This window comes from Pundamilia nyererei, unplaced genomic scaffold (genome assembly GCF_000239375.1).
Source record: "Pundamilia nyererei isolate P.nyererei 1_Seehausen unplaced genomic scaffold, PunNye1.0 scaffold00003, whole genome shotgun sequence".
NCBI classification, from domain to species: domain Eukaryota; kingdom Metazoa; phylum Chordata; class Actinopteri; order Cichliformes; family Cichlidae; genus Pundamilia; species Pundamilia nyererei.
The window spans coordinates 1,572,172-1,581,947 of record NW_005187404.1 but is presented as its reverse complement, the minus strand read 5'-3'; positions in this window follow the sequence as shown (position 1 = coordinate 1,581,947).

Here is a 9,776-nt window from a genome sequence, read left to right as displayed (position 1 = left end):
AGTGTCCTCCAAGAAGCCTACTAACCTAATCCTTCTTCTATTTAAAGAAATGACAGAAAAGCTTGACTAAGAGATCGCAGGCTGTGTTGAAGGATAAATGTGGTCGTTACAAATACTGACTTTCAAGCTGGTTAGAATCGTTCAAACTCTGATTTGGCTTCTATACTGTGATTCCATGTGCTGTACTGTCCTTTTGAAAGACAACAACAAAACAAACAACAAAAAACTCCTAAAGTCTCTTTTGCAATATTTTGGCTTCAGTGCTTTCTTCCTTCTATTTTCTTGACATGCAGCTGCTCATGATTCAGACCTCAAATTGACTTTGTGATCAAATAACTGACAATATGATCATCGTTAATTTACTATTTAAATACATGACGCGAGGGATGGATTCAGTTACTATGTGTTTCTCCCTGATATGAAAAAACAGCAGCATTGCCAATATTCCCACACCAATTCATCTATGTGCAGGTGCTGACTGTGCTCATTGACGTGACTCTGCTCCACTTGTAATACAATTGGTATTGATCAGCAATCGAGACAAGGCAAGACAAATTGAGTTCAGACTTCTCCAGAGCGTCTGTGGGTTCCACTTCATCTGTTGCTACATCTCTCTCTTGTCAGGCTGACTCTCAGCATGTAGAAAGTCTGTCATAACTTTCCTCTGACTGGCAATATTCACAGTAATTAGCCACTAATAACTGTAGTGTGTAGAGCTGAGACATGAAATGAACCTCACTGGGCATGACAGCTGGAGAGATGCACTGTCTTTCACAGACACACAGTTCCCCTGTGTGTCTGTGAAAGAGAGAAAAGGAGATGGGCAGAAAAACAGCATGTATATTGATTTATTTATGATTTCTATTGTTACATATGATTTATGTATGAGTGTTCATATCCTACATTGACAAAAGTATTCACTTTATTTAAATCATTGAATTCAGGTGTTCCAATCACTTACATGGCCACAGGTGATCAGCAACCGACTGGCAAAATGAAGCATCTAAACATGCAGACTGCATCTACTAACATACGAGGAAGAATGACTCCCTCTCAGGAGCTCAGTGAGTTCATGTGTGGTACAATGATAGGATGCCACCTGTGCAACAAGTCCAGTTGTGACATTTCCACTCTACTAAATATTCCACAATTAGGTGTTGTTGGGAATGACAGCAACTCAGAAACAAAGTGGTTCCCAGAGCGCAGTCAGCAGATGCTGAGGTACAAAGTGTGCAGAGGTCACTTTCTGCACTTTCTGCAGAGTTAATTGCTATAGACTCCATATGGCCTACGGATTAACTCAGGAACAGTGGGTAGAGGGCTTCATGGAATGGGTTTTCATGGCCGAGCAGCTGCATTTGAGGCTTACATCACTTAGTGCAATGCAAAGTGTGGGATGCAACAGTGTAAAGCATGCCGCCACTGGACTCTAGAGCAGTGGAGACATGTTCTCTGAAGTGATGACTCACGCTTCTCCATGTGGCAATCCGATGGACTGGGTTTGGCGCTTGTCAGGAGAACTGAACTTGTCTGACTGCATTATGCCAAATGTAAAGTTTGGTGGAAGGGTGTGGGGTTGTGTGTCAGGAGTCGGCCCTTAGTGTTAGTGAAATTTTATAAATTTTGGACAATTTTATTCTTCCAACATTGTGGAAACAGTTTGGGGATGGCTCTTTCCTGTTCCAGCCTAACTGCACACTAGTACACAAAGCAAGGTCCTTAAAGAGATGGATGAGTGAGTTTGGTGTAGAAGAACTTGACTGGCCTGCACAGAGTCCTGACCTCAATCCAACAGAACATCTTTGAGAGGAAGTAGAGCGGAGACTCTGAGCCAGGGTTTCTTGCCAAACATCAGTCTGACCTCACAAATGTGCTTCTGGAAGAGTGGTCAAAAACTCCCACAAACACACTCCTAAATCTTTTGGAAAACCTTCCCAGAAGAGTTAAAGCTGTTATAGCTACAAATGGTGGGCCGACACCATAAATAAACCCTGTGGATTAAAAATGGAATGTCACTTAAGTTCGTGTGAAGGCAGACGAGTGAATACTTTTGGCAATATTTGCAATTATCCTGAGAAAATATGAAGAAATGGGATGTAATTTAAGATTTTTACACTGTATTTGTAAATCTTGGGAGAGTTTAATGAGTTCAATGAGCTCAACAAGACTCAATAAGCTGGTTGGAATTTTATTTTACTTTTTCAATTTACAAATAAAAAAAAATGCTGAAACTGTGATATCCTATGTCTGGACATCCTTTGGTTACTCTCTTCTTCGGGCACTGAGAAACCAGAGCTGTATTCTACTTTCCCCTCTCACAAACCCAAAGTATACATGTCATTAGCTACACCCTACTTTGTCTTCAGTGATCTGCGTGCTAATGAAAGCTGATTGGCTGTGCGGCTTTTAATGCCCAGCAGGAGTGCTTATTAAAAAAATGGTTCAGCATCCACAGATGAGGGAGAGCATTTCACCACCCAGGATCTGACCACAGCAGATGACAGTCAAAGAGACGCGGGACATCACGCAACAAGGCGTAGGAGAGACAACAATAAGGAGTGGACATAAAGAAGAAGACAAATGAAAAGTGTGAAAGAGGAGAGGGACAATCGCTGTACATCATGAGGAGGAGGAGGAGGATTCCAGGCAGACAGAGCTGTCAGGTTTCCTCTGTGTGAGATTTCATTATGCAGCTGTCTCTGGTAGCTACGGGCTGTTCTCACAGGATTGGATTAAATTGCCAACTACAGTCATAAAAACAAAGAGAATGTCTCCAGGCTCTTTTGACACAATGTTTGTTTAGAGCGTGTGTGTGTGGGATGGGGAGCACATACGCACGCACGCAAAACTGGGATGGTGGGCAACATATAAGAGCTGCAGAATATGGGAAAGATTGTATTTTGATGAGACGCAGTAATGTCTAAAGGGCAAAAGGTCATATGCCTTTTCTTTATGCTGGTTTTACTGTTATAAAATACCAGCTTCTGTCACAAAACCACTGTGCCACAGAACACTGGCTTCCTCACTCAATTACTGTACTGAAATGCCACTGTTTCATACAGTCGCTGAACTTTAATTTAAATGATAAAAGCAGGGGGAGGAACGCGCGACAGGTTCCTTAATGATAGCAAAGACATTCTGCTTTGACTGCAGTGTACTTTAAATAAAATATATTCATGCTAACATAGACAATGACTATATGCATTTGCCAAAAAGCTGTCTATGCTATTCCACACCGCCCTATTGCTCCTCACACCGCCCTGCACCCTGACTAAAATTATAAGAGCTGCACTTGTAACGTGTCAGCGCTGAGCACCGTGCGGTTGTATCTTATTCAAACATATCGAGACAAGAGACATGACTGCTGATATAATGGCCTAAGCCTGTGCAAATAGTACAACCTTACACAAGAAGAAAGAGACATGCTCTCTATAAATATGTATTTCCCCAAAGGCAAACTAACATTAAAAAACTCTTTTCATATCAATCCAGCCCCGAGTGCATCGGTTCCGAAATCGGACATTGACTTTAATGTTACTGCACAATTACGTGAAAAAGAACACTTTCGGAGCACTCTCTGCAGTCCTGTGAAACACTAAGTACCACTTTTAGCAGCAATAAGTTAAAGCAGTTCTTTTCTGTATGACTTCATCAGTCTCTCACATTGATGTGGAGGAATTTTGTACTGCTCCTTACATCCTAGCTTCAGTTCATTGAGTTTTGTAAGCACTCATTTTATCCACAACTCTCTTAAGGTTCTACACATAGTTTCAATCAGTTTGGGGTCTGGACTTTGATGGGACCTTTGCAGCATCTTGACTCTTTTCTTTTTGAGCCATTGTGTTGCTCTGCTTCAGGATCATTGTCTTGTTGCATGTACCAATTTTAGCCAAGCTTTAGCTGTCGCAGACCCACATAGCAAAACTGGTATGGCCCCGATTTGGCCCACACAATGTGCTTACACATGGCCCACACACCGCAAAGAATGACGGCCCTTTGGTGGCCCACACATGGGCCATCACAAGGCCAGTTGCAGACGCACTGTGCGCCCTGTGCTGGCCCAGAACAGTTTCAGCTCTGGCCCCAGATGTCAGCCTAATGTGTACCTTAATCAAGCCATGTAATAACAACATGTGCCGGAACATAACGAAACTCTGTTCAGACAGTGAATGGACTGATTCTTATATAGAGCTTTTCTCCCAGATTAATCAAAGTGCTCTATACAACATGCCACATTCACCCAATCACACAATTTCTCTAAACTGAGTGCTTCCTAACTACATTCATGCACATTCACACTCTTGACTGGATGAGACAGGGATCGGACATGAGTAAATCCTCACTAGGTTTTGGATAAAGTGTACACTCACAAACCTGTCAAACCTGCATTTGAAACGTTGGCTACCATAGCAGTATTGCAACATGGCATTTGGGTCTTCTAACTAAAATAGGAACATAAATGGTGTCATCATTGCCAGACCTGGCCCACATCTGGTTGACTTACACCCTGGCATGACACCAGTCAGTCAGAAGTGCCAACTTGATGCCGGATCCGTGGAAGACATGTTTTCTATGGGCCTGGGCCACATAAACCAAACCATAATCGGGCCAGATATGGCATGCCATCACAGAGACAGTGCCATCTACACCAGGCCTGGCCCATATCTGGTTGACATACCACTTACCATGCCAGAAGTCAGCCAGCAGTGCCGGCTTGACACCAGATACGGGCCAGACCTGTCTGCTATGTGGGGAGATGGCCTCATATTTATGTCCTCAATATTTTGTGTCCAGGTCTGCAAAACAAGCCTAAATCTTCACTCCGTCTTCAGCACCGGCTTGGCAGTTGGTAGGAGGTGTTTGCGCTGATATACTGTGCTTGGGTTTCTCCAAACATGGCGCTGTGCATTAGGCCAAACATTTCAAGTCTTGTGATTCATTCAGATGCAGCTTTGTAAACCTAAGCCATGCTGCCATGTTCTTTTTAGAGAGAAGAGGCTTTGTCCTGGGAACCTTTCCAAACAAGCCATGCTTATTTAGTATTTTTGTAATTGTACTGTCATGAACTCTAACATTTAACATGCTAACTGAGGCCTGTAGAGTCTGAGTTGTCAGAGCACTGCACGCTTTCAGACATCCACCGCTTAAAAGACTGTGGCATCATGTTAAGACACACCTGAACACTCCAGTCTAACGAACTACCTAATCTTCGGCTTTCACAGAGGTGCTCGCACATGCTGATGGTCGGTTAATTGAGTGCATTTGATTGGCAACACATGGCTGCTAACTTCTTAATTCTTATGGAAGCAACAGAATAAAACCAGATGCAAAGCCAAACAACTTCCAGATCGATGCACAGTCGCTATAATCCCCAGTATTTCCTGGATTGCCAGTAAACCCTGGTGTAACACCGACTTTTATGGGGAGACCCCACACATGACCCCAGACACTCTGATCAGCCTTTCACATAGACTTTTTTATACACTCTGTTCTTCACAAATGCACTGTGTTTGCAGCTCTCCTTGAGTAGGTCTCGCTGCTGCTCTGTCACTGCCGGCCACAGCTTGATTTCTCTCTGCCATACACTTCTGGGTCTGGTGTCCTGCTGTGACAAATAGGAGAATCTTGATTAGCTGATGGCTGACAGCCTACACTGGCACGGCCCCACTGCTGCAGTTGATCCACAAACCACACCTCGCCACCACAGTTAGCAGTAGGAAGGAGAGGATTATAAGTATTCAAATATTCACAGGGATAAGTATGGTCTATTTTAAAAGCCAGAGAGAATCCATATGCAGTCTTATTTCACCTTTAAGTGTTTGTTCTGAACTGATCTGATGTTTCATTTGCGAGAAGTACGAGCTGAGACAACGTATCTGAAGCTGGATCTCCTGAAACCTTGGTTGTTTGAGTTCCTTCATTTAGCTCAGCTGTGCTCGTTTCATCTTCCTTCAGAAGATACACAACTGCAGTTTGCACTCGTTTTTCTCCACTGTTTCCATGTTTCTTTTCGATTTATGCCCATCATCAGTCAGCTCTTTCCCGAAGCTCTTCTTCTCAAGAGCATCACTTTTCTGTTTCCACTGCTCGCTCTAAATCAGGCCAGTCATTCCTCTCATATTAAGGCTGCCATTTCTTCATATACTCATGTTCATTTTTGTTTAATCTGCCGCTAAGCATATTCTTATTTCCTTCACAAGCTGTCCCAATCTACTTTTGCTTGTTTCTTGTTTCTTTTCTTTTTTTAAAAAAGCAACCTTTGATCTGTTCACTTTTCTCCTTCTAGGCATCTCTGATCTGGTTGTTCTCCTCCTTCTGAGCTCTCCTCACGGGAGCTGATTTTCTTTCCTTTATTTAAGATTTTCTGTCTTCTAATACATTCAGTGTCATCTTGTTTGCATATTATGCCGCTACTCTTTGCTTTCCTACTCCTTACTGTTTCATCCGCAATTAATCTCAGTCTTATTTTCTCAAGACTGCGCTGAGAGTCTCCTGTCTTATAAATGATTTGCAGATAGCAGATAGCAGGTAGCAGCACAAACTCTCTTAATATCTAAAGCCAGCAGAAACATTTATGATACTGGGGAAAGAAGATGTGTTGTATTTGACATCCGTTTTCCTCTTATAATTGAAAGTCACAGGCATGTTCTTCATTGTGGTGCCACCGATACACATCTATAGTCTGGGTAACTGCAGGCAGCAAGCTACAGATGAAGTCCAGCTTCCTTCTGTAGAGTCTGATCACATAACGATAAGGACTTCCTGTGCAGATATAGTCTGTGGCATAGAGGATTCATAGGACTATAGTATACTGTAATCCTGCAGGGTGGCTGCTTGTGAGGACAGATTTGTACTGTGCACTCAGCTGTGTATCATATATCTGGTAACGTCGCCCGCAGTGCAGAGTGACTGTGAATTATTCTTTACACTTAGCTCCTGTTGTTCAGACTATGTGTGCTGTGAAACTCTGTGAGCTGTCACCGAGTCCACAACAGTGACACCAAGACCAATCTGTGTGCATCTATTGTACTCGTGATTCAGGGCACTTTGAATGCAGCAGTTTATTATACAAATGGGCTCTGAACAGGAGGGAATCAATTTTAAAAAAATCATTTCTAAATTGCACCTTATTATTTTGCAAGTAATGAGGCAAAATAGCATAAGAGACTGTTCTGATCTACAGTAAGCAATTATTGCTCACTAGATCTTCACAGTGTGTCTCTGTAGTGGAAAGTGTCGATGTTTCTGTCAGTAAGTTCAATCACAAGTTCTCAACTCAGAGCTTAAGCATGTAGTAACGCCTTAAGCGACTGTGCTTTAAAGTGCTTATGTCGAGAGGAACTGAACCCCACTGTAGTTTAGCAAAGGACTCACATTAGTAGTGATCATGCACATGAAAATTATTTTACTGTTAAAAACATAGACCTGCAGGTCTCTGCACTCTCTGCTTTTGTGCAATTGATATATAAAAAGCAGAGCCATAGGGTAATGAACAGTCTGCTCTCTAATAGTGCTGAAACTTGTTTTCTACACTAACCAATGACTTTACAAATTAACCATGCAGAAAAGCATCCCATAACATGAGCTACAGCAGCAAAAGATCACACTGGGTGCCACTCCTGAAAACTAAGAACAGGAAATTGTGACTAGAGCTCACATATATTCACCAAAAGAATGTAAGGGTTGAGTTGCCTGGTCTGAAGGGTCTCAACTTCTGCTGCCACGTTCAGATGGTAGAGTCAGTAGGGCCTGGTGGTGGACAGGTGTGGGCATATTTTCAGCAAACCCTATTTAAACAACAGAAACAGTATTCAGCATGTGTGATGCTTGGCGCTGTAACTTTAAACAAGCAGGTCACAAATGTCAAAGTCACGAAAAATCCTCCATAAACTATTATTTGGTGACTACTTCAGCTGCAAATTACATGATTTATGCATTTCTCTTCAGATGTTAAACACAATTTTCATATTATTACATTGTAAATATAATGAAACTGTCCATGTGAGGAAGTGTGATTATGTTACAGTTACTGTGACAGTAGTGAATCCTTCGACTTGTCCTGTTTGATAAGCAAATGATGGATTACGACACTTTCCCTTAGCACTCCACTTGACTGAGGTCTTACTGCTGTAATCAATAACTCGTGTTGTTATGGGTCATGACAAAAGTGATTTATATCGCAACACTCATGCTCATATTGTTTCAAATGGATATGTGAAGGTGTTTATTTTTATCCACAGCATCACCCTGTAGCAAAAAGGGCACTGCGGCCACTCTCTTTGTTCCTGTGTACCAACCTGCTGGGCTGAGATTGGCTTCCTCAGATAGAAGCAGATGAAAGGAAAAACTGCCCGTGGTCGAAATGCTTCTCTGTGTCTCTTTAATAAAGATGGGATTGATTGTGTGAGAGCTAGTGCATGCTTTATGGAGGAGCCATGGAAGAACAACGTGATCAAACACAGAATTTCATGTGTTTGTGTCACTTCTTGGCCGTACTCTGGAAAACTGCAAATGATGCTTTTTGAATTTAAATAAATGACAGTGATTACGTTTTAGATTATGAAAAATATTTTAACCACATTTTATTTATTTTCAGGTCAAAGACAGCGTGGACTTGCTGTGTGTATATAGAGCTTCCTAACAAAACAGCAAAAATAATTTTAGTTTTGGAGAACTCAAATGTCTACAAAAGGCCTAGTTAACATATATTTACATAAATGTGCACACTGCATCATCCAGACACACAACGTAGAGAATAAAAATAGGTTCAGTGAAACTCTCTGAGGGAAGAGTATCTGCAGGAAATCAAAACAGAGGTTTTTAATTCATGAATCCAAACCTTACAGAAGATATAACAGCATTAACACGGTTAATGGGAAGTTTTAAGGTGCAATGTTTAATAATAGCAAACAATAACCAATCCCACATCAGAATACAGTGTAATTCAAATCCAGCTTGGTTGTAGTTTAATGGACATTTCATTATTCTACTGTCACACAAAGACAACTGTGATTGGAGACCAAACGTACTGTGACTGCGTGCAATGAACTTTGAAATGGCTGCTTGGGAGATGGCAACAAGTTTATGACCAGTCGTAGACAATTACAGCAATAAGATGTCAGTCTGCTATCAGTTTGCAAGTAAAGTTACCAAATCTGGTGCTGTCTGCATGCACAAGAATTCACAATAACTAGGGAGTTCACTCAGAACCTTGTAGATTTGGAACAGAAATTCTTCTACAAATGGTGACATATTTGTTGCAGGATGGTGATTTCAACCGCAGTCAACGTGTTGGGAGTCTGTCTGCATTCATCAGTTGGGTGCCAGTTATTTGCACACCTTTGAAAATCTGTCTGAGAGTGATTGCTGTCAGTCTGCCTCAGGTTTCCTCCAACCAGGCAACCCCTGCCGTCGCCTCAGGATCAGACGTCGTTGGTGCTGCAAGAGTAACCACTGATTTTTACTGGTGGCATCCTATTTTTAGTCTAATGCAGAGGTGACAAACATAAGTCCTGGGGCCCAGAATTGGCCCACTGGAGAGCTGTGGTAACTGTGACAGAGAGCGTAAATTTTGGACTTTTTACAGCTTTTTCATTTAACACAGACCGACCCACATGGCCATTTATATTACACTAAAGGAACTGTGAATTAAAACAAACTTTCAGTTTGTTATTACAGGAATGTCTGGGCAGTGGGTTTTTCACACAGGGCCAAGAAGGTCTGGAAAACTTTTTCCCCTTAATTAATGAACACACACACACACACACACACACACA